The sequence below is a fragment of the Danio rerio genome, chromosome 10 (assembly GCF_052040795.2).
Source record: "Danio rerio strain M-AB ecotype USA chromosome 10, GRCz13ab, whole genome shotgun sequence".
Classification (NCBI taxonomy): domain Eukaryota; kingdom Metazoa; phylum Chordata; class Actinopteri; order Cypriniformes; family Danionidae; genus Danio; species Danio rerio.
This window is the reverse complement of record NC_141030.1, coordinates 3,457,814-3,485,000: the sequence shown is the minus strand read 5'-3', so window position 1 is coordinate 3,485,000 and position 27,187 is coordinate 3,457,814. Positions and strand designations below refer to the sequence as shown.

At 37.6% G+C, this 27,187-nt stretch overlaps 1 protein-coding gene across 1 annotated transcript in view; it reads right to left on the bottom strand.

Moving 5' to 3' along the window:
• Positions 1 to 27,187, bottom strand: part of zfyve16 (zinc finger, FYVE domain containing 16) — a 270,886-nt gene that overhangs the window by 59,277 nt on the left and 184,422 nt on the right. The gene's annotated exons all lie outside the window — the stretch shown is intronic.

Genomic DNA, 27,187 nt, shown 5'->3' with positions numbered 1-27,187 from the left:
CGAGGCATATTAGTTCATAATATTAAGAACATTTGAATCAAAATGTACTTTTAAAAGTTAAAAAACGTACGTCACTGTTCTTAAAGAGTAAAAAAAAGAAAAAACTCCTGGTTTATCAGCACCTGGAAATGTTGCCTGGACCTCATGAATATAGCCGTTATGTCATCATATTCATATATAAATCATTTTTGATCATTTATTTAAATATATGTAGCATGTACATATGACATATTTGATTCATCCGCGTACCACTAGAAGGAAGGCCACGTAGCACTAGTGGTACATGTACAACAGTTTGAGAACCACTCCTTTAGAGTAAAATGCAGATAATAAAAATAAAGGGGAAATAAATATTAAAAAAGATATGTTATTATTATTTTTTTAAATAGATTAAAAATAGAAGAAAATAAAAATAGAAGGATTTATAAATGTATTTGTAAAATATATTATATTTAAACTATATTATTTATTAAAAATAATTGAATATATTGAATATATTGAATCATTTTTTCTCTCTATATTTATTATCTGCATTTTACCTTAAACAAAAATTTTATATATATATATATATATATATATATATATATATATATATATATATATATATATATATATATATAAAAATTATACATATATATATATATATATATATATATATATATATATATATATATATATATATATATATATATAGTTAGGTCCAAAAAATTTTAGACATCGACACAATTCTAACATTTTTGGCTCAATACACCAACACAATCGATTTGAAATGAAACTTAAAAAAGACAGTCAGCTTTAATTTGAGGGTATTTACATCCCAATCAGGTGAACGGTGTAGGAGTTACAACAGTTTGCATATATGCCCTCCGCTTGTTATGGGTCCAAAAGTAATTGGACAGAATAATAATCATAAATGATACTTTCACTTTTTTAATACTTGGTTGCAAATCCTTTGCAGTCAATCACAGCCTGAAGTCTGGAACGCATAGACATCACCAGACGCTGGGTTTCATTCCTGGTGGTGCGCTGCAAAAAAAGACTTTCTCCGGAAGAAAAAAATATTATCAGACATACTGTGAAAATTTTCTTGCTCTGTTAAACATCATTTGGAAAATATTTAAAAAAGAAAAATAAATTTTATATAAATATAATAGAAATACAAATAAGCAAGAGTACTTGTATAGGATTCATTTCCTTATACTAAATTATTGCTATAATATTTCAGGGCAAATAATACAAAAAGTAATCCAAACTATATGGATTTGGTCCTAGAGATAATATTTATAAGTTTAAGGTTAAATAATATAGCTTTCAGGGTGTTCATTTCAAATAAATACAAATAAAGGCTCTTTTCAGGATCATCTTAATTTTCTCCATGTCAAATAGAATTATAATATTGAGCTGAATTTAATATAATATAAAAATCAAATATTATTTTGACGTCAGCTGGGTAAACGTGACCAGGCTGTGTTTTCGTGAGATTTACTCTGTTGTATGTTGTGTGTGTGTCTTTACTCCTAAACAGGGATCTTCAACTCTATAAGAAAATGTAGTTTACTGAATAACTAACAGAATATCTGGTGGATGTTTTGCACGTATTTTTTATTAAAAAAACAATACTGAAGATGTAATTTCATAGTGGTCGAATAGGGAACTGCGAGTATTACGTTTATCACATTGCTTTCATGTCGTCGGTGGGTTTTACGACAGGAGATTTGCTGTATAGTTGCTATTCCTCATATGCTGCCCTAGCTGGTTTTATTTTTTACCTGGTGAACAGATTTCAGATATATATTAGAGACAAAAGCTTTAGTCTTATGAATCACTTTCATTTAATCGAAGAGATTATTTTAGCTGTATACCAATAGATTATATAGAATCTATACTCACCTATGTGTGTATATATGTGCGTCTGATATTTGTGACAATAAGAAATATGTCAGAAAACACTTGATTTCTGTGTATGTTGACGTTTCATTTTATTTCATTGGTGTTTGCGTCGCCGTTAGCATCGTTGACAATCAAGTCGCGTGTTTAATTGTGTTCTGTGTGAATCCATAAAGTCTGTTCACGGTTGTCAGTGAAAAATCCAAATCTCGGAATGTTTCTTAACCTCATGATATAAAAATACAGTCGAACTTGTATGCCGTTTGTCCGCAATTGCACTTTTAAAATGTCATCGATGTCAGTGTAACAATCAAACGTGTCTGTGAACGGAAATGGACCTGAAATGATCTATTAAAATGTAAACACTCCGCAGTTGTGTTTGTTGATTTATTTACTAAATCGCATTACATTATTTGTCGTATAGGCACACGAAAAAAAAAAACGTTTTCTGTTCAAACTATTTATTTAAAATGAGCTGAAACAAAAAAAAATTGTGAGTTTTTTTTTGTGGACAACTTAATTGTTTAATGTTCAATGCACTTAAATTTGTAAACTTAAGGTGCTTTCACATCTGTAGTTCGCTTCATTTGGTCCGAACCAAGGGTAATAAATGATACACTGCCGTCTTTGGGTCGTTTTCACACCACACTGCTGACTTTGGTGACTTTGCAGGTGACTTTGGTCTGATCCAGTTGAAACGAACCAAAATGCAGTCATCTGACAAAATCAACATCTCTCATTGGCCAGATGTTGTTGAACATATTTCCTAAACTGCTTATTGATTGGTCAGAATTTACGTGCGGGAAAATGCCAATGAACTCCCGCAAGTAAACAAAACCAGCAGACACATAATGTCGCTTTTTCTCTGGAGGGACGACTGCACTGACTGATTGTATCCCTGCTTTAGACAAACTATACATTTCGAGAATGAAGCGCGGCCGTGGCTGGAAAACAGTGTTTAATGCATCGCTCGTCACTTCAGGAGGAGGCGTGAATTAATTTAGCTAAACTGCGACATGGTCATCTTGCGGAAATATTACCAACGATCCATCAGGTAATGTTTTCCCATCTCTCCCTCTCTCTGTTGGTAAAGCGCTGTCAACAAATATTTTTCCTCCATATCCCATAATGCTCAGCGCATCGGCCTACGGCAGCTGAATTAGTCCAAAAGGCGCAGTACTTTTTGCGGTTGGACCTGTTTTAGTTTGGATCATATTCTCACCACAAACGAACCGCTCCAGGGTTCGTTTGAAAGCATTCCGAGACCACCTCTTCAAGCAGGTCTCGGTACTCTTATTTGGTCCGCTTTTGGTGCGCACTCGAGTACGATTGCTGCATTCTCACCTGCAAATCGAACCGCACCAAAAGGGGAAACGAACTCTAGTGCGATTTAATAGAACTAAATAAGGCAGGTGTGAAAGCACCCTTAATTTATTTTAAGGGTGCCGCGACACAGCTCTCACATGACGGTTGAAGTTATCGCACACCAGACACGCACATTTGCATGCTATTAAAAATTAAGCTAATCAAATGGCACTCGGCAGAAATATGAACAGTGTCCTGAGTCGGCGCCGGTGTGTGTACCCTGATAGAAACCGATGTTTAGAATTCAGCCGAGCGGCGCTTCTAGTGCGTGACCCCCTTTACTCTAGTTTTTTGTATTGTTGCAATGACAACAGGCCGTTACCATGTAAATACAACAGACGAATACAATACTGAGATTACTTTTTGCAATAAGGGAGATATGACGACTTCAAAGTACAGAAGTTGTACAGCAAAAAGAAAGAGAGGAAGAAAAAAATGAATGAATCTAAAACAAAAAGAGAGACATGAAAAATCATCTCCTCATCCACAACCAGTGTGCAGCATCCACCTGGATGACACGACGCCAGCTATACTGCGCCAGACCACACACCAGCTGATTAAGGGTGAGTGATGAAGCCAATTATGATATGGGAATTGATCGTTAGGAGGTCATTAGGCAAATCTGGCCAGGGTTAACTCTTTTCGAAGGACATCCTGGGATTTTTAATGACCACAAAGGATTTTTAAAAAATATTTTAAAAATATATTTATTTTATTTATTTATTTTTTATAATGTATTTATTAATTTTTTAAGCAATACAGATACAACAACAAACAAGTGAACAGAACACGGGGAGAAAGAAAAGAAAAGGAAACAGTAAAAAAAAGGGGGCGGGGTTGGGGGCATTAATTAAAGTAGCGATATTGCATATTCATGCACCACAAACCTTTACAAGATCTGACCTTGTTAAATCAACCCTCTGATGATTATGAAGGTTATGTTTAAACCCATATGTAACAAAAATGGATCCCACCTCTCATGAAATAAAACATCTTTGCCATGTAAGACACAAGTTAAGTAGTCCAGTGGTACATATTCAAGTATTACCCTGTGCCATAAAGTCTTTGTAGGAGTTTTGTCCGTTATCCAGTTCAGGAGAACACATTTTCTTGCACAAAATGTCAGGAACTTGCAAAGTGTTTTTTTATGCTTGTCCATATTAATCTCGTCGAATATCCCAAGCAGCATAAGCTTGGGGTCACAACCAATATTACAAGATAAAATTCCACTAATTTCTTGTTCAATCATGGCCCAGAACTTTTGAATTTCCCTGCAAAGCCAGAAACAATGAACAAGAGCACCTTTCACACAGTGATACCGGTAAATATCTGGAAAATTTCCGGAACGACTTTACCGGTATATTCAAAAAAGCGCTGTTCACACCGGCGAGGACGTTACGGAAATTTTCCGGAAAAGAGTTTTCACACATCCATTCCAAAATACCGGTAAATTCTGACATCATTCACCACAAATGAGCTTTAAACGGCTGCGCTTGTATTTGTAAAAATTTGACTAAATTACAAACTATGTGGACGATCAATATTGTGAACAACTTTCGCATGATCACTTTCGCATGTCGAGATGTTCATAATATGTGCGTGTGCAGGCGCTCACAGGCTGTTTCACAGGCACACGCAAAGCTTGAAGGTAAACAAACAACGGCTTATCATAAGCATCTCATTGATGATTATTTACACAGTTGGCATAAAGAAGAACATATAAATGTGATCTGACTAACTTCTAGCAGCTAAATGTGTCTGGAAAAATATTCAAAGGCTTTTATTCTCACAAACCGCGCGGACGTAAATGCGTCTGACTGTTGTGATTGGCTAAAGCAGAAGTCTTACGTCAGCACGTTCTAGACGTGCACGCGCTTATTACGGGAATCTTCCTTCTGCGTTCACACAGCGCAGCATTCCGGCAAATTACCGGTAATGTTACAACTTCTCTTTCCGGAAAATAGCCAGAACGAATTTACCGGTATTTTCAAAAAGGACCTGTTCACACATACAACCTTTCCGGAAAATTGCCGAAATTTTCCGGAAAGGTCTGTATGTGTGAAAGGGGCTAATGTCTCCTTCCTCGGTTTTACATTTCAGACACATTGGTGACAACTCCTCTTTAAACTTGTGCCTCCGTGAGGGAGAGATGTGAGCTCGATGTAGAATTTTCAGTTGCATTGCTTTTACTCTGTTACATACACTTAGGGACATTGCATTTTTCCAAGCTTCCTTCCAAAAAATATATTAATTTGATTTTATTTATAAAAAAATTCTGGGTAAAGTGAACTTAATTCCTTCATGTTGTCCCAAAACAACTCGATATGTCTGTGTGGAAACCAACATTTCAAACCTAGTCTGTGAGTGTGTGTGTGTGGTTGTGTGTTTGTGTGTGTGTGTTTACCTAAAAGAGGGTTTATCTGCTGTGACTCCTGACGCTATTAATATTTAATGGCTTGATGTAGCAGTCGCAGAACTGCTGATTTAATCCTTAAGGGTGGGCTTTACATTTACAGAGCAACCACTGAACACAAACTCCCTAGGAAAACTCTTCTATAATCCAATGGGATGAACGCACTAAAATGAGCAATGTGTTACCAGTCTGTGTCACAGTTTTACAAGTAATTCATGTAGAGCAGACTAGCAGTAAGATGAAAGACGCAAATGTTGTTTAAAGCTGAAGAAATACCTAGGCATAGTCGACTAATACGAGATCAGTATATGGAAATGAGCATATCATGAGCCTCGGACACCATTGTCTCCTTGTATATAAGTATATAACCCTGGTGGACAAAAAGAAAAGTAAATTAAAACACAAAGCAGACTGTTGCGTGACTCACAGGTACTTTAGATCAGGTTTTACATCATCCAGACCCAGGGCCGGAGTGGGACTCATTTTCAGCCCTGGAGTTTCAAGTCAGACCGGCCCCCCTCAGTTCCCGACTGTCAATATTAAAATAAGGTCATTTCCAATTCAGTTCTAGTGACACTATCACGTCTTTTTCAAGAAAACAGCTGCTTTAGAAATGCAAATGTTCAAAAGCCCTAACAGTATTATATGTCTTTACAATAAAAATGAAAAAAAATCATAATAATTTTCCAGGTGAGATTCGAATACAGGTCGGACGGTGTAGTAATGCATCGTGTTTACCACTGGTCCACTATAGCGCTAACACAACGTGAACAAAAGAAAAGTATTGGACTGTGACCTGCAAGACACGGTATTAATTTCTATTGATGGCTTAATCTCCCCTTTTTAGATTTCTGATCCAGTTATGTCAGATTTATTAATGTAGTGAATCATCTGATTTTCATTGAGCAGATGTATTATTCTTTAATATTAATTTTTCAAACTCACTGTTTGGGGTCGAATGATGATAGTTAACGTTACATCATCATTAACGTTAGTTAACCTGCAGGCTGCATTTTGCTCACGGGGCTGCGAGAAAATAAATAAGAAGAGCGGCGCTGCGGCAAAATAATGAATAAAAAGAGTGAAGCTATAGTCAAATAAATAAATAGATGAAAAAAAAGTGCGACTGCTGAGAGTGCAAGCAGCTAGGGACACCGGCCCTCGCGGCTAAAAAACGGACCGGCCCACCGGGAATTCTCCCTGTGCTCCCGATTAGCCAATCCGGGCCTGTCCAGACCTGATGAACAGATCAGATCACTAGCCAAAACACAGACTGAAATGTTGCAAACAGAGTCATTAACATGCATAACTCAGGCTTTGTTTGATAACGGAAATAATTAATAATTTCTTGTGCGGCCCGGGGGTCGGGGACCACTGCTCTGCACTATACAAAATCTCTATCGGTCTCTTTTGTTGAGTTTAATTATAATTTAGCCGCAATCTATGTGTGTCTGTGAGAGCTGCTCGTCAGTGCCGAACTCATTAATATTCACGACCGATCCAAATATGGTCAAATATGGTATTTTAATCTTAGATTATTGAACTAGGGCGAAGCAGTGGCGCAGTAGGTATGCTGTCGCTTCACAACAAGAAGGTCGCTGGGTCACTGGTTCGAGCCTCGGCTCAGTTGGCATTTCTGTGTGGAGTTTGCATGTTCTCCCTGCGTTCGCGTTGGTTTGCTCCGGTTTCCCCCACATTCCAAAGACATGTGGCACAGGTGAATTGGGTAAGCTAAATTGTCCGTAGTGTATGAGTGTGAATGTGTGTGGATGTTTCCCAGAGATGGGTTGCGGCTGGAAGGGCATCCGCTGCGTAAAAACTTGTTCGATAAGTTGGCGGTTCATTCCGCTGTGGCGACCCTGGATTAATAAAGGGACTAAGCCAACAAGAAAATGAATGAATGAATTATTGAACTGATGCAGTATATGGCACCTTTAATGATTGCTCTGCATACTGCCAAATTGTTTCAGTTGTGAATTAAAGATTACAGTTTGCCCAAAAATGAAAATTCACTCTAATTAATTAATTAAAATTAATTCTAATTACTCTCCCTCACGTTTCCCCAAACCTTAATGAGCATCTTTCCTCCGTTGAACACAAATAAGGATATTTTGAGGAAAGCTGGAAACCAAAATAATACAGCTCCATGTCTAAAACAAATCCTATGGATGTCAATGGTTACCGGTTTCAGCATTCCTCAAAATATCTTCTTTTGTGTTTACCATGAAAAAAAGAAACTCATAAAGGTTTCAAACAAGCAAAGAGAGAGCAAATGAAGGCAGAATTTTCGTTTTGGGGTAAACCATGCCTTTAAGTGTCAAAACCGCAATTTTAATTCTGTTGATGCACCTCTGCTCTCTCCGTTAATAATATTAGTTTTTTATATTAATAATCGAATGTGTTATAAGCATTATAATGTAGCAGATAAGCTGCTGTTTGTTTCTATTGCAGTTGTTTGCCGGTCCTTATTGCTCAAACACTCATCAGCATCCATTTAACAGGGTAAAATCAATGGCTCCTAGGGCTTACTGCTTTAATGCACCTCTTCTGGCAGTTCTCACAGTTTCCCGCTCGCTGTGATGCTGGAATATTAGACAGTAATGTGATCAAAACCTGGCTGAAAAATCCTGGGCGTCACAGCTCTGGCTAAAGAACTGCACTCAGAAAATTTCCTTTGCTGTATTTGTTATTTAAATTGAGCTGAAACAAAAGTTTTTTGGGTTGAGGGAGCCAACTTAACTGTTAATGTTCAACTCATATTTGTAAAAACTAGTAAGTGAACTTCATGTTATCCCAACACGTACTAATTGTGCGAAACAGCATATTTTACAGAGTACATTCTGTGATGCGCATTCAATCAAAACGTTCTACCTTTCCCTGATCATTTCTGACTGCTGGGACATTTTGACGTGCATGTCTCAGGCTGTGTTAAATAAGTCACAATCTTTCCCAGTGAGACAACGCTGATCATTTTCCTGCCTTTGCTGCTTCTAAGTTTATTTAATTTTATATGTTATTTGATTTGATTTATTTATTTTCTAACAGAAATGTCATGCATAAAATATCTTCAACGAAATAAAATCATTTCAACATGGTCTAAATCAGGGGTGGCCAATCCTGTTTCTGGAGATCCACCTTCCTGCAGATTTCAGTTGCTACCCATATCAAACACACCTGAACCAATTAATGAGGACCTGGACTCCACGTGATAATTACAGGCAGGTGTGTTTGATATGGGTTGCAACTGAAATCTGCAGGAATGTGGATATCCAGGAACAGGGTTGGCCACTCCTGGTCTAAATGGAGCGGGATGCAGCACAAGCTTATTATTTTCCCACCCCATTACCACATACATCACTCGTCTATTACTTCAACTTATTTCTTCTTTTTCTTACCTCTTCTTTTTAGATAAGTCATATTTTTGTCATATTATATGTTTGATTCCGGTTGTACATTTACATTTACAACATAACCAACCCCCCCCCAAAAAAAAATATTGAAAAAAAAAACTGTGGATAGTACTGCAAATAGCCATTAATAAAGATGTCCTTCTCCTTTTATCCTTTTTCAATCACCTTCATCATTACGTTCCTTTAATAATATATAATTATACAACTTTTTAGATTGATTAGTATCCTGACATTGTTTGAGAATCTGTTCTAGACTGTATTAAAACTTCACATCACTTACAGACACACAAATTATTTAAAGTTGTCCTTGTTTTCAACCTCCTACAATTTGGTTCCTCTCTCATCATATCCCCCTTGTCTTTCTTAAAAAAAAAACGTTTGAATACATTTCGGAGGTAATTTATTCCTAGCTTTAAACACTTACAATACACATTGGGACTTTTATTTTGAAAACAGGAGACTGATTTATGTAAACTATGCTTAAACTATTTTATGTTACTATGTGTTGCTGAGCAATGACTGCATGAGCCATCTATTCAAACCAGTTCAAACTGCAAAATGCTGGATATACGGATTAAATATTGATTCAGCTCCACCCCGAAGAGGCAGAAGGTTCATTCTTTAATTTGAAGGTAAGTTTAATTGAATCTTTTGCAAATGTTTTGTGTTGATTGTAAAATTGAATACTTATGTTTCAGCAAACAGATGTAGACGGCTGAAGTGTGTCGTATCAATCGGTTCAAATGTTCTGGAGTGAAGGAAATACACTTTATTGATTGTCATCTGTTTATGCAGAAGGTAATATTACATGATATGATATTACATCATAGCTGTGTTTTCTTAGACAAATATTTATTTTATTTTCAGCTTAGTGAACCGCCAACTTATCCAGCATATGTTTCACGCAGCTTATGCCCTTCCAACTGCAACCCATCAATGGGAAACACCCATACACTCTCATTCACACTCATACACTACGGACAGTTTAGCCTACCCAATTCACCTGTACCACATGTCTTTGGACTGTTAGGGAAACCGGAGCACCCGGAGGAAACCCATGCCAACAAAGGGAGAACATGCAAACTCCACACAGAAACCCCAACTGAGACTCGAACCAGCGACTTTCTTGCTGCGTCAATGCCATGTCAATAAAGGCTTTTTAATATTTTTTCAAGCGCCTTGGACTGATTTTTGCTGTTTTTTCTGATGAATTCTTTGCCCAAAGAGCACCGACACATTATTTAAGCTACCCCTGAGGACTTTTTGTTGGATTTTGGTCTTAAATTTGACTTGATGAGACATGCGGAGACCCTGTTATAAACGCAAAAGCATTAACGGTCAATATTATTAGCCCTCTTAATACTTGTTTTCGATTGTCTACAGAATAAACCATCGTTATACAATAACTTACCCTAATTTACCTCCCTTGAATCACACTTTAAGCTGAACACTAGTATCTTAGAGCATTCATACTCATGCTAGTTTCTCTAAGTTCACAGAGAGAGAGAGAGAGAGATCTGAGGGCTGAAGGATCCTCACCGTCTCCTGGAATTCCACTTCCACATCCATACATTAGTCGGAATACTGGATCTCCATGGCAACGGCTCCCTCAGCGCTGGGTGGGGGAGGAAGAAGAAGAGGAGGAGGAGGATTGGCCTGCAATAAAAGGTGTTGCCACTGATTTCTCCCGTCTCCTCAAACATGCCCATTTATTCTCGACAGGGCAATTTTCAGAAAGCGCAATCGAGCCCCTCCCTCCCTCCCTCTTTCCTGCCCGTGATCCGCCTGCAGGCTCTGTTGCATAAAGAGTATTCCACTGCATGTGTTTCATTGCAGCTTTGGCGCAGAGATTCATGCTCACCGCATTACCTGAACACTGTCTGCAGGATTATCTAGGCGTTTACTCTTATTATTTTAGCATTTTTGAGAAGTTTGTAGAGTAATGGTTCAATATACAGTTGGTCTGAATTAAAAAAAAATTATTTTTTGTGTTTTTGACAAAAGGTACAGTACATTAAAGGTATTTAATTACAAAGATATTTTCGTTTTTTTGTTTTTTTTTTAACCATACATAAATTTGAAAAAGAGACAAATTAACATAATAAAAATTTTATGAAAAGGAAATGCGTTGAATAAAAAAATATATTAATAATAATAAAAATGAAAATAAAATAAAAAAATTACAAAAAATTACATAAATAAATAAAAAATTTAATAAATAAAATTGAAAAAAATGAAAATAAAGATAAAATTAAAATAAATGAAGTCTGAATTATACTTTAGTTTTACTTTAATTCTAATATAATTAAAATTGATCATATTATATACGTTTATACATTTTATAATACATTTAATTACATGTAATTGATTGTAATTGAGATAAATGTATCAATTTTAATAGCATAATTATTCGACTATAATTAAGTTTAGATTTTCCCCTTAACTTCTATTTAACAAAGATTTCTAAACAAAATAGTTTTAATAACTCATTTCTAATAACTGATTTAATTGATCTTTGTCATGAAGACAGTAAATAATATTTGACTAGATATTTTTCAGGATACTAGAATTCAGAATAAAGTGACATTTAAAGGCTTAACTAGGTTAATCAGGCAAGTCATTGTATAACAGTGGATCTCGAATAAAAAAAAGTCAGAATTATTAGCCCCCCTGAATTATTAGACTGTTTATTTTTTTCCTCAATTTCTGTTTAACGGGGAAGAAAATAGCTTAAAGGGGCTAATAATTTTGTCCTTAAATTGGTGTTAAAAATTAAAAACTGCTTTTATTCTAGCAGAAATTAAACAAATAAGACTTTCTCCAGAAGAAAAAATATTATCAGACATACTGTGAACATTTCCTTGCTCTGTTAAACATCATTTGGGAAATATTTAAAAAAAGATTAAAAAAAATTCAAAGGGGGGTTAATAATTCTGACTTCAACTGTATATATAACAAGAAACTTTTGCAAAAAATTTATTAATCATGAAATAGGAAGTATCTGAAAAAGAATACAAATTTTGACATCAATTGTGCATATTTATAGAGAGAGAGACAGAGATAGGAGTACTGTGCAGAAGTAAACTGTAGAAAATGCTGGGTTCCACACAATTCCTTCATCTCCCAAAACAAATTGATTAAATTAATAATTAGTACAAATGAAAGTGGATTGAACTTAAAACTTTAAGTTGTCCCTAAACAAAACTCATTTTTAATAAGCAGTTTAAACAAGTGTGTTATCTTGGTAAAAAAAGAAAACGCTTGCACAGTACTGTCTGTTTATGTCCATGTGTTGATAGTTTTTTCAGGGTTAGGGTTAGCTGGAAATCCTGGAAAATGCTTGATTTTTAATAAAGTGTATTCAAGGTTAGAAAAGTGCTTGGATTTTGGACAGAGTGCTTTAGCCTGCTTGAATTTGAAATTTGCAAGGCTCGATATTGCCACTGTTTTGGTTGCATATGTGCCGAAAATTGTATCTGTGTGACCTCAAAATATAGTTGGGGGCTTATGTGCGAGGGCGTAAATTGTTGCCATCTCACCAGTTTTTATAGTAAAATGTTCACCGCATGCGCATATTTATGGAGCTAATAATATGCAAAAACAATCTGAATTTGAATTGTGTTCATCTGAATTAATAATTGTAAGTTATTAAAAATTTGTAAAAATAATTTTATGCTATTAAAATTTTTGAATTTGAGTTTCTTAATTTGATTATTGAAAATCTGAAATTTAGGAAAACTGAATTATTTAATGTCTGGTTTTTATAGACATTTTAAAACTTGACTTAATTAATTATGCACATAGCTTTGCCATTTTAAGGCAGTCTTTACAGTACAGTGTTTTATTTTTAAGTAAAGCCAACTAATCTCTTGTTGGTGTAGTAACGATAACACTAGGTAGCCGTAGTTAAACGGCTAGAGTGTCGAACCTGTGTTTTGATGATTGCAGGTTTGAGTCCCGGCACTGGCAGGGACTCGAACCATTCTCTAACAATACCATTAATTTCCTTCAGCTTAGTCCTTTATTTATCAGGGGTTGTCACAGTGGAATGAACCGCCAACTATTCCAGTATATGTTTTAACCCCACGGCAAGATGGAGAGAACATGCCAACTAACTCCACACAGAAATGCCAACTGATCCAACCGGGACTGGAACCAGCGACCTTCTAACTGTGAGACAACAGTGCTAACCACTGAGCCACCGTGCCGCCAATAATAAATACCCAGCGCTCTTAATAATAAAGTCACGACTTTCCGCTTTTACTTCTTTTAGGTTTTACTTCTTGTATGTTTTTGTATTTTGCATTAGCTACACGTTTACTTCCTTCTGCGAGAATTTCTGGGCAGAATAAGCTGTAAAAATCAACAATCGATTTGTGTTGAAACCACATGAAGAAATGAAGTAAACCTATTAGTTTTAACAAATTTAAGTGGATTTGAACTTAAAACTATTAAGTCAAAGCTCTAGAATTGTGTTGATTCGGCTCATTTTAAATACGTAGTCTGAACGAGCAGCAGAAGTCCTTTTTTGAGTGTGTTTACCTTCACAGGTGATCAAGCAGAATAAATGAAGGCCGTGTGTGTGTGTGTGTGTGTGTGTGTGAAGTGAGAATGGGGAGTGCAGATCATGCCTTGAGGATTCTCCGAGCGGCCGCAGAACTGCTACTCTAATTTTTAATGAGCTTAGAGATTATGGGCTTTAATGTGTAGCTGGTCGTCATGACAACGTGCCAGGAATACTTTACACTTGCACATCCACCTCAAGTGCCAAGCACATGGATGGAGCTTTAACCAACAGCATGGAAACATCAGCCGCTTCTAAAACTCTGATTCCAAGGCCAGGAGAAGTTACAGTGATGTTGATAAAGTTGCCTTGCTACTTTTTAAAAATGCCCTGAAACTCAGAAATAGCATATATATTGAATATTCCCTATTTTATATAAATATATGTCTTTAAAATAAGTAATCCAGACCTAGTGGAGAGGTCACTAAACTGCATCTGAAACCCAAACACTCTCAGACAAAATGGTACAATGTAGTACCAAAGATGGTCCAAACAAACCCTTGTCACTGTGGCAGTACCTATTTAATGGGATGGAATTTTTGCTTGGAATTTTTGCTTGCTTGAAGGATTCAGCGAGGGATTGTTGCTGTTTGGAGGACTTTATTACCTTCTCTGCCATCCTCATACCTGTCAACCCTCCTGTTTTTCCCGGGATTGTCCCGTATTGTACTGTTCTATCCGGCTATCATCCCGTAAAGGTATTTTCCCGTATTTCTCCCTAAAACCAGCTTGACCAGCCTAGCCAGGATGGGAGCCCAGCCAAAACCAGCTGTGTGCAGCTTAAACCAGACTGGTCAAGCTGGTTTTAGCTGGTCATTTTCCAGCCAGACCAACTAAAACCAGCCTGGAAATGGCCAAAACCCCTCTGAAACTAGGCTGGTTTAAGCTGGATTTTTCAGCAGGGCACACGCCCCACTTATCCATTTTTAGCATCTGGGCTAAATGCTACATTTGATATCTGGCCCAAGTACTGTGTGCCACCTTAAAGACAGTGCCACCCCTGACAAACCCGGGCTCTGTGTGGCCCACATGCTGTATGCCAGTTCTGGATGAATGCCTGCTGTGCCAGCTTCATGCCAAATCTGGGCCAGAATTCTTTGCTCCCTGGGTGTGGTCATAACGAGATGGACATGGTCAGCAACAATACTCAGGTAGGCTGTGGCGTTGACTTGATACTCAACTGGTACTAATCGGGCCCAAAGTGTGCCAAGAAAATATTCCCTACACCATTACACCACCACCAGCAGCCTGACCCATTGATACAAGGCAGGACTGATCCATGCTTTCATGTTGTTGAGGCTAAATTCTGACCCGACCCTACAGCATTGTCGATGGACGATGGCCTCGTATATTGACCCAACCCTAGTGGCAATAAGGATTCTGAATCATATCTATCATGTTCACGACCATGTTATGGAATATTTTTGATGTTTATGTAGACTCTTGCTGTGTTTAATATGCAGTGAATGTACCTGCTCCGCTCAAGTCTGGCCTCGAGGTACAACATTTTTAATCAGGAACTGTCAAGCACATTTGATTAACATTAATGGGTCACATGGGCAGAACCCCCGCCATATGTATGCAGATTCAGCGAGGGTCCGACATCAGCAGCAGCACATTCATCACTGTCATCTTCTGTTAGTTTAGCGTGTGTGTGTGCGTGTGTGTGTGTGTTTCTGATGAACATCACACTCATTTACATGCTTAAGGGGATACAATGAGGTCTGCAATAGCTCTGCTCATAATACTACAGTAATACTGGGATGAGCTGCCCTTCACCCACCCTCCGCTCTCACCTTTACTCACCATGACCTGGATATTCACATTTTGTCGGGATGAGAAGAAATGTCTTGCGTCTTTAATGGCGATGGCTTGTTTCTTGTGGTTAGAATGAGCAGGGTTCATGACCGCTTCCATGTGTGAAATGCCCTGTTTGTTTTTAGTGCTCTTGATTGGACCATGAAAAGTAGGCGTTTCATAATAGAATGATGTCTCGTGATTGGAGGAAAGAACTTGAACATTCATTCATTCATTTTCTTGTCAGCTTAGTCCCTTTATTAATCCAGGGTCGCCACAGCGGAATGAACCGCCAACTTATCCAGCAAGTTTTTACGCAGCGGATGCCCTTCCAGCTGCAACCAATCTCTGGGAAACATCCATACACACATTCACACACACACTCATACACTACGGACAATTTAGCCTACCCAATTCACCTCTACCGCATGTCTTTGGACTGTGGGGAAACCAGAGCACCCGGAGGAAACCCACGCGAAGGCAGGGAGAACATGCAAACTCCACACAGAAACGCCAACTGAGCCGAGGTTCGAACCAGCGGCCTTCTTATTGTGAGGTGACAGCACTACCCACTGCGCCACTGCCTCGCCAACTTGAATTTTTTTTTTTTTTTAATGTTTTGTGCTTTTAATTTTAATTTAATTTTGTGCGGGTGCTCTGCAAGCTGCAACCCATCACTGGGAAACACCCATACACTTTCATTCACACACACACACACACACACTACAGACATTTTAGCTTACCAAATTCTCCTGTACCGCATGTCTTTGGACTTGTGGGGGAAACCCACACCAACACGGGGAGAACATGCCAACTCCTCACAGAAATGCCAACTGACCCAGCCAAGGCTCGAACCAGCAACTTTCTTGCTATGAGGTGAGAGCGCCACCCACTGCGCCACCATGCTGCTGTGTTTTTTTTTTTTTTTTTGTGTAATTTTTCAAATGTCTCTTGTATAAATGTTTTAGACATATTTGTATTTAGCGTTTCGTTTTAACTTTAGTTTTAGTGTTTTCATTTTAGGGTTAGTAAACGATGTGTTCTTGTCCTTCAGTTTTTTTTCACAGAGTGTATTTAAGTTTTTGATTTCAGTTTTATTTGACAATATCCGGCTAAATAAATAAAATAAAATGTGTATGTATATGTGTGTATATATATATATATATATATATATATATATATATATATATATATATATATATATATATATATACATTTACCGGCCACTTTATTAGGTACACCTGTCCAACTGCTTGTTAATGCAAATTTCTAATCAGCCAATCTCATGGCAGCAACTCAGTGCATTTAGGCATGTAGACATGGTCAAGACGATCTGCTGCAGTTCAAACCGAGCATCAGAATGGGGAAGAAAGGGGATTTAAGTGACTTTGAACTTGGCATCCAATAGAGCACCTTTGAGATGTGGTGGAACGGGAGATTGGCATCATGGATGTGCAGCCAACAAATCTGCAGCAACTGCGTGATGCTATCATGTCAATATGAATCAAAGTCTCTGAGGAATATTTCCAGTACCTTGTTGAATCCATGCCACAAAGGATTAAGGCAGTTCCGAAGGAATAAGGGGGTCCAACCCGGTACCAGTAAGCTATACCTAATAAAGTGGCCAATGAGAGTGAGTGAGTGTGTGTGTGTGTATGTATAGTAGTCAGCATTTGAAGTGGGTTAAAAAAGTTTTTCAAAATGGTCTTAAGACAAGAATGAGTGTTCAATAGTTTTAGGCAATTTTCTTAAATGTTTTTGATCCACTTGAAATGATGTTGACTACTTTATATATGTGTAGATCTGCAAATTCACATCGGAAAACACAAAAAACAGGCCCTGGCACAGATTTCAGCTTCGTGCATCTTTCAAAAATCAGCTGTACCTTTGAATTATCCAGTCCAGCATCATCATGTGATAAAGAAAAAAAAAGAGAGGAAAAAAAGGCATCAGAATTTCACATTAAACCTTTTTTCTTCTCTCTGTCCTTTTGTGGCCCTTCAGGCTCAGGCAAAGGAGCCCATTATGTGTTGCCCCTAAAGCCTGTTTTGTATAGCGCCATGGCACAGTGTAAATAGAGAGCAGGGGGACGGGGTGGAGGTCCGGTCTTTCTCTCGATGCACTATTCCCCGTGAAAGGATCAATATGCTAAACTCTCGCAGTGCCCACCACCTGTAGGGTCGTTTCTTTTTTTGGGGGGCCGTTGCACTGTCAGCCTGGCAGTCTGTGCCATTACATTCAGCCCGAGTGAAAGAAAGAAATGAAAGAAATCAGCAGAAGAATAGGCTCAATGCTCGCATGTATTGGCCCCTCCTCGCTCCGCATTAATCCAGGGTTGGAGGGGCAGCTGCTGTACCGCGGGGCCACACAGACACCTGGCGCAGCACTTCTTATGCAAACCGCCAGCTCCAACCCAAACGCCTCAGCCCAAGGTGTTTCCACAAAACATTTGAAAACTTCGCATGGCATAAATGAACAGTGTGGAAAATTTCACTGGGAGATGAAAAAAGGTTTGTTGGATTTACTCAATTATTTTAAGGTAAGTGGTCGCAAACTATTTATATGAGCTGATGTAAACAAATTCAACTTAGTTATGTTCAACTTAAATACAGCTCAATATAAAGTGTTTACGACCACTTACCTTAAAGGGGTGGTCCAGAGTGTACTTTTAAGGCTATTTTGTGTTTATAAGATGCAAAGCAATGTGTTTTCCTGCGTCATTTGTAGAAAATCACTTTATTTGTTCATATATCTTACTTTGATTATATACAGCTACTTAGCTAACATAAAAACGACTGTTATATTTCCTAGTTCCTCCGAAATGCAGCCCTCAAGAGGCTCTGATTGGTCAGCTAACATCGGCTCCACGTCACCAGGAAAAGCGTCATGCCTCTAACAGCACGCATTCGCATATTTTGCATACCTGCCAACATTTGTCTTTGAAAATCTGGCAGACCGCGGATGGGTGGGGGATGTCTGGGTGTCAGGGGTGAGGTGTCTGAATAACCAGCCGGATCTCACGAGGAAACGTAAGTATTTTACGTTTTGCCAGTTTAGTGGCTAATTCGTACGAATTTGTACGAGTTTAATTGTATAAAAATTTACAATTTTAAAAAGGCTGTCATTGGGTGATGAGCAAATCGTACTAAATTGTACGAATTAGATCGTACAAATTCATACGAATTAGCCACTACATCAAAAAGTTACGAATTGCCGTGAGATTGCGTTGGAATAACACGGCTAAGTAACTGTTTTTGGGTTTTGGGCAGCCGCAGCAATTGGATTCTATACTAAAGTCAGTGGTCCGGCTGTGTTATAGACTGTACCAAAGAGCTGAAGACCGGGGTGGGGTGGTTGTGGGGGTTGAAATTACGGGAGTTTTCCAGGAGAAGTAACAAAATGGGAGGGTAGCAGGAGATGAGTCTGAAATTCAGGAGACTGCTGAAGATTATGTGTGTTTACAGCGGTTTGATGGATAAATCCAATTTGTAGCTAAATTATTAGCGGTGCCAAACAGCATTTACCATTGTTTACATCTATGTTTACGTCCTCGCTGCAACATATCATTAACGATATACATTGTGCATGTAGTTGACTAATTTGAGTAATGGGTTGTCGCTAGAAGGCATCCGCTGTGTAAAACATATGCTGGATAAATTGGCGGTTCATTCCACTGTGGCGATCCCTGATAAATAAGGGACAACAAGATGACATGTCATCTGTGGACACACACACAGAGATACACAAGCTCTCTTTTTCTTACACATACGTGACTGTCAGTGCTATTATTAACACTATTTCTAATTCATGCTTTTAATTTAAGATTTACAGACACATTTTTGTTAGAGAAGTTATTTTTAAAACACTTTAATGTTGTAGAATTAGGAATATGATCATTTAGAGCTTTTATAAATACAAAATAAATGTAATATCGCCAAAAGAAAATAAAAATAAATTTTGATTAAATGATGGAATAAAATACAGTAATTCAAACGTGATTTTTGGCAATTTAATACACATTTTATAGAACAATATTGTATTGTTATTGCATGTAACATCTTGCGATGTAAAAAAATAAGTGACACATTTTATAAATAATCAAAAAATCCAACCATGTCTTAAAAAAAAAGGTGAAAAAATGATGGCTTTGGATACCAAATGTCCCTGCAATTACAGAATCCCCCTCCAGTTGTTTATTGGCATGCTGTCAATGCAAGAGCATGTTGTTATGTGGTTGCTAAGGTGTTTAAGGCATCACAACATTTTTCTGAATGGCTTTTAACGTATTGCTACGGTCTCTTAATTGATTTTGCCTCATGCTTTGTGACTGCTAGGGTTTTGAATAGTAACCGGTCTGCTGTTATGCTATTGCTATGCAATTTCATACAGGCCCAAATCTTTAGATATGCCATATAAAGTGACAGTCGGAGGATTTTAATCAAATCACTTAAAGAAACACACCTCTTTTGGGGGGAATATGCATATTTTAAAAGTAATCTGGAGTTAAACACAGGAGTTTTACCATTTTTTAATCTATATTTAGCTGATCTCAGTGCATGGTGGAGAACTGTTAGCTTAGCTTAGCATAAGTCATTGAATTGGATTAGACCAGTAGCATCTTGTTAAAAAAAAAAAAAAAAAAAAAAGGTTTGGATAATTTTCCTATTTAAAGCTTGACTCATCTGGCAGGAGCACATTTAACCTAGCATAAATAGTTGAATCTGATTAGACCAGTGGTTTTCAATTCAGGTCTTTTTTGGGGGGGATATGCTTATTTTACAATTCTAATCCTTTTTTGGGAGGAATATGCTTATTTTACAAGTAACCTGGAGTTAAACACAGGAGTTTTACCATTTTTTAATCTATTTAGCTGATCTCAGTGCATGGTGGAGAACTGTTAGCTTAGCTTAGCATAAGTCATTGAATTGGATTAGACCAGTAGCATCTTGTTTAAAAAAAAAAAAAAAAAGGTTTGGATAATTTTCCTATTTAAAGCTTGACTCATCTGGCAGGAGCACATTTAACGTAGCATAAATAGTTGAATCTGATTAGACCAGTGGTTTTCAATTCAGGTCTTTTTTGGGGGGGATATGCTTATTTTACAATTCTAATCCTTTTTTGGGAGGAATAGGCTTATTTTACAAGTAACCTGGAGTTAAACACAGGAGTTTTACCATTTTTTAATCCATTTAGCTGATCTCAGCGCATGGTGGGAGCACTTTTAGCTTAGCTTAGCATAAATCATTGAATCTGATTAGACCAGTAGCATCTTGTTTAAAACAAAATAAGGTTTGGACAACTTTCCTATTTAAAGCTTGATTAGACCAGTGGTTCTCAATTTCAGTCCTCTGACGATTAGATTCTCATTTAAATATGTAAATAAACAGAGAAGGCATATTCTAGAGGAAAAATACATTATCTGTCCTTAATAAAAACAAATACAGTGATTAAAAGGATTAAAATGAACTGTCAACTTGTCCAGCACATGTTTTATGCAGCAGATGCCCTTCCAGCTGCAACCCGTCACAGGGAAAAACCCATACACTCTCATTCACGCATACATACATTACGGACAATTTTGTTTACCCAATTCTGGGAAACCAGAGCACCCTGAGGAAACCTACGCCAACACGGGGAGAACATGCAAACTCAGAAATGCCAACTGGCCCAGGCGAGGCTCGAACCAGCAACCTTCTTGCCATGAGGCCACAGTGCTAACCACTGAGCCACCATACCACCCAATAAGTTTTAATAATTATCCTACTTAAAGCTTGACTCATCTGGCTGGAGCACTTATAGCTTAGCATTAATCATTGAATTTGGTTAGACCATTAGCATCTCATTCCAAAAATGTCAATAAAAGTTTTAATATAATTTTCCTGTTTAAAGATTGACTTATTTGACAAGAGCCTTTATAGCTTAGCTTAGCATAAATCATTGAATCGAATTAGACCCTTAGCATCTTGCTCAAAAATTTTTTTTAATTTTTTTTAAATTTTAAATAATTTTTCAGTTTAAAGCTCGACTCGTCTGGCAGGAGTTCTTATAGCTTAGCTTAGCATCAATCATTGAATCTTATTAGTCCGTTAGCATCTCGTTAAAAAATGTAAAAAAAAAAAAAAAAAAAGAATTTTCCAATTTAACGCTTGTCTTGTCTGGCAGGAGCATTTATAGCTTAGCTTAGCATAAATCATTGAATCTGATTAGACCATTAGCATCTCGTTCAAAAATGTAAATAAATTTTTTATGGGTGTCAGGGTGGCACAGTAGGTAGCACAATCACCTCACAGCAAGAAGGTCATTGATTGGAGCCCCCAGTTGCCCCTCAGTTGGCATTTCTGTGTGGAGTTTGCATGTTCTCCCTGCGTTCGTGTGGGTTTCCTCCAGGTGCTCCGGTTTCCCCTACAGTCCAAAGAAATGTGGAGAGGGTGAATTGGGTAGGCTAAATTGTCCGTAGTGTATGAGTGTGAATGAGTGCATGTGGATGTTTCCCACAGATGGGCATCCGCTGTGTAAAAACGAGCTGGATAAGTTGGCGGTTCATTCCGCTGTGCCGACCCCGGATTAATAAAGTGACTAAGCAGGAAAGAAAATAAATGAATGAAATTGGTCGTAGTGTATGTGTAAGAGTGTGTATGGGTGTTTCCCCGTGTTGGGTTGCAGCTGGAAGGGTATCCGCAGTGTAATATATATATGCTGGATAAGTTGGCAGTTCATGCCTCTGTGGCGACCTCACATTAATAAAGGGACTAAGCCGAAAAGAAAATTAATGAATGAAAAAATTTCCCTTTTAAAGCTCGACTCATCTAGCGGGAGCGTTTATAGCTTAGCTTAGCATAAACCATTGAATCTGATTAGACCATTAGCATCTCATTCAAAAAACATTTTGATAATTGTCCTGTTTAAAACTTGACTGTTCCATCGTCTACTAAAATGGGTGGAAAAATTAAAAATAGCAATTTTATAGTTTAGTGTGGCAAGGAATTACACTCATATACCAGTACAATAATCAAGGAAACTTTGTTCTGCTACCATAGAGTCTAGCTTTTAATAGGAAAACTACCAAAACTCTTTTATGAGCGAGTAGCTAATGGTCTAATCTGATAAGATTGTATCAGATATGATTGTGAAGTGGAAGTTAAAAGTGCTCCCGCCAGACCCGAAGATCAGCTGAATGCATTTAAAAAGCAATAAAACTTATAAAATGGGCATATATTCTGTTCCTTTAACTCAAACGTGAACACTAATATTCCTGCTCGTCTTAACCAGAAGCAATTTTTGCATTACAAATTAGCATGATGCAGCAGATGCCACGACCATGGGCATTAGATGCTGAAAGGCCTTTCATGCGTCTAAGGGCTTCCTGCAAGATCTGCATGTGATTTTGCCTCCTCGCAGATGTGTCTATAGTTAATCTATACTTAGCAGACGGGCCGAGCGGGGGGAGGCGGCATCAACATACAACTCATTGTGCCTGAAACTGACCCCATTCAGGGTCATTTGGCATGTGACACCACTTGAGGCGGGGCTTAATGGCCCCGTAGAATCAGGCACACAAGGACCATAAAAATGCCAACCCTCTTTTCCCTTGGGGTAGGGAGGTGCACGCTGGCCTCTTGACATACACTGGCAAGCCTGGAGGGGGAACAAAAGGAGGGCCGGTCTAAATGGCCCCGAGAATGCCGAGCAGAGAGCAAAGAAAAGCGCTGGTGAAGGAGCGAGCGGCGACTCTGATTGGTAAAGCTTGGAGAGGGGCTCCCAGATGGCAGACGGACCCCTTGTGCCACGGAGCCCGGGTGGGGGTGGAGGGCCCAAAATCTCCCTCGCCCTCTCGTCATTAATCATCGGTGACCCTCAGGCTCACCAACGCAACACGTCCTGCTGCATTGTGCTCTGGAAGATGGAGAAACTCAAGTTCACCGAGTACTGAACCAGGGGGCACTCCTGGATGTAACGGAAAATCATTTAAATGAGCTGAATTTAAACAAATGAAGTTGAACATGACTAAATTAAATTAGTTTGTTTAAATTCAGCCCATATTACATTGTTGGCAAACCACTTACCTTCTATACTCTCCTATAGGTGTGTAACAGATCACGGTTGATCCCTAAACCCAACTGTCATTAGGGAATATGCAAATTACACTAAATTGTATAAATGAGATCGTAAATTAATAAGGATTAGCTACTAAATCAAAATGTTATGAATTGCTAGCTTTGGTGTTAGATAGCATTGGTATTTCTTGAGCGAAAGACTGCAGCAGATCTTTATATATTCTTATTACAAGGGGGCCTGGAATACTTGATTCTGATTGGTCAGCCACAACATTCCAAGGTATTTTAGTACCACGTAATATGTCAACGTATTCTAGTACGTAGTCTCGTAGGATGTGAACGCATTCACTGATGGTCTATGATTTGAAGTACTCTGATGCTATTGTGTATCTTTGTTATTAACTATAGCGGTTGTTATCACAGAATAACATACCTTGGAATGTTGTGATTTACATAGCAAGTTATAAAATCAAACAGACAAAAACAAATTCGTTTTGCATGGTAATAAGTTGGTGGCTGCAGTTCACATAACAGCCACTGGTGTCGCTGATAATAATAATAATAATAATAATCACAACAATAAAAACAATAATAATAATAATAATAAAAGGTTGTGTAGTTTTGCATGTAAATAAGTTGGTGGCTGCAGTTCACATAACCGCCACCAGTGTCGCTAATAATAATAGTTTGTGAACTTCTATATTAGTTTCCATAGCAAGTTATAGCAATTTTGTTTTCCTTGTAAATAAGTTAAAATATTGTTATTAGCGACACTGGTGGCTGCTATGTTAACTGCAGCCACCAGCGTCGCTAATAACAAGTTTGTGTAGTACTTTTACATTAGTTTCCATAGCAAGTTATAAAACCAAACAGTCAAAAACAAATTCGTTTCGCATGTAAATTAGTTGGTGGCTGCACTTCACATAACAGCCACCGGTTGTCGCTAATAATAATAGTTTATGAACTTCTACATTAGGTTTCATAGCACACTATTTGTTTTGCATGTAAATTAGTTGCTGGCTGCAATTCACAACAGCCACCGGTGTTGTTAATATTATTAATATTATTATTATTTATGAACTTCTACATTAGTTTGCATAGCAAGTTATAAAACCAAACAGACAAAAACTAAATCGTTTTGCATGTTAAGTTGGTGGCTGCAGTTCACATAACAGCCACTGGTGTCGCTAATAATAATAATAATAACAATATTTTGTGAACTTCTACAAAAGTTTTCATAGAAAGTTATTCGTTTAGCATGTAAATTAGTTGGTGGCTGCTGTTCACATCAGTCACCGGTGTCGTTAATAATAATAGAAAAATAATTATAATAACAACAACAACAAAAACAACTTTATGAACTTCTACATTAGTTTACATGGTTAAAAAACTAAAGACAAATTTTTTTTCGTTTTGCATGTTAATAAGTTGGTGCAGTTCAAAACAGCCCACTGGTGTCGTTAATAATAATAATGATAATAATAATTATTATTATTATTATGAAAATTGTTTGAGAACTTCTACATTAGTTTCCACAGCAAGTTATAAAACCAAACAGACCAAAAAAATGTATTTTGCATGTAAATATGTTGATGGCTGCAGTTCACATAACAGCCACCGGTGTCACTAATAATAATAATAGTAATAATAATAAAAACAATAGTGGATTTGTCGTAAAGCAAACCCCACTAATAATAGTTTGAGAACTTCTAAATTAATTTCTACCGCACGTTATAAAATCAGAAAAAAAAAATTGCATGTAGATGCGTCGCTGGCTGCAGTTCACATGACAGCCACTGTTGTCGCTAATAATAACAACAATAGTTTGTGTAATACTTCTACATTAGTTTCTATAGCAAATTATAAAACCAAACAGACCAAAAATAAATCAAGAGAAGCCAGTGCTTTTTTTTGATCAAGATTTTAATGAAAAGATTCTAAAATGACTTCTCGTAGCTGTACATTAAGACGTGAGATGAGCTCTGTACACTGTTTTATTCACATGAGACAGAATTCGAGCTGCATGCGGCATGTAGCTCTGACCTGAATACAAGCTCTCTGAGGAACGCGAAACCGCCGTGTTGTCTGCGCGCGCCATGTTCAAGGCTGACCAAAACACACACACACACACACACACACACACACACACACACACACACACACACACACACACAAACTTCAACTCAAGCTAATAAACATCAAGGGCAACTTGTCTTCACTAACAAGTGTGCCAAGCGAACTCTTCCAGCAGTGACGATGTCTCTCTCAAAACTGAACATAAATATCGATCAGCATATATTGGAATGCTCATGAAGGGTGGGGCGGACAGGCTAGTGGAGCATTTAAAAAGTGATATGGCGTTTAAGTGAAAACATCTGGAAACATGCCCACCTGCTATGCACGTGCTTGTAAATCTGGCTTTGGTTTAGTTAAGTTTATGTTGGTTTGGTAACTCAAGGTCCCTGCAAACGGCTAACACTCACCAGTTATGAATCGACAACGTTCAACATATAATACTATCTGGGATATGTGGAATCGGACGAAGACTACACATTAGCAGCAGCAAACGAGTGTGTTAATCTTTGCGTTCACTTACAAACTCTGAACTTTGCAAGACGCGGTCACCTAGAGCTTGCCTTGAGAAAAGGACCTCAGTGAGAACTTAGAAAGTGCATATTATAAAGCTTAAAAAGATATGCGTGACCTTACAGTAATGAGATTTGTGACTGAAAACGCGGGGCTCCTTTGGCTCTGTTGTGAATAATGTAAAAACGGAAATCAACAGACAGCCTTGAATCACGGCGAGCGGCAACACGGCGGCTTTCAGTACAGAAAACGCAACCTTGAATGCCTTTGACACAATTCTAAAGGGTCCCTTCCTGCATCAGAGGCGCACAGACAGAGAACGTTTACAATTGACAAAACAGCCTTCGAGTGTCCACGACAGAAAACACATGATCCGGAGCACATGCATGCTTTGAGTGAGATAAGAGTTACAAAAAAAAAAAAGTGATGGTGGATACATCCTTAATGATGGACACTTCATGGAGAAATACATTCCTCATGTCTACGTCTTCACAGGTTTTGAAAAAAAAATGAACTATGCCTTTATTTACCTCTCAACGTACTATATAACAGAACAAACTCAGACCCTGAAGACACGTCGTCTCACCCAAAGTCAAAGATCAAAACAAATAAATACATTCATCACTGACAATAGACATTTGATAAAAAAAGTGAACACTGTCAGTAAGTGTTTGCACCAATGTAGATGGAGGAGAGGCCAGTCGGTTTTTAAGTTGCTTCTTTCGTGAATAAAAACCAAACAAAACAAACCCAGGCAGCTCAGAATACATACAAAAACGATAAGACTACATTCTAGAAATAATATCGAGAGAGATGACTCAAATTAAAAAATAAAATATATTTATATTTATACATTTATATATATATATATATTTATATGCAGCACATCCTAAATAGTTACTTTGAGGTAAATGTGTATGTAGTTTTATTCATGCGTATTTACATATATTAAAACAAAAACAACATTATAACAAAACAAAAAAAATGAAAACGATAAAGCAGCAGATTCGTAAAAAGAATGATGACAGTGACGATTAATAAGGGATGTCTCGGCACATCTTAAAGGGCCATTCACAATCGATAAATGCAGCAGCCCACCCAAAAATCAAAA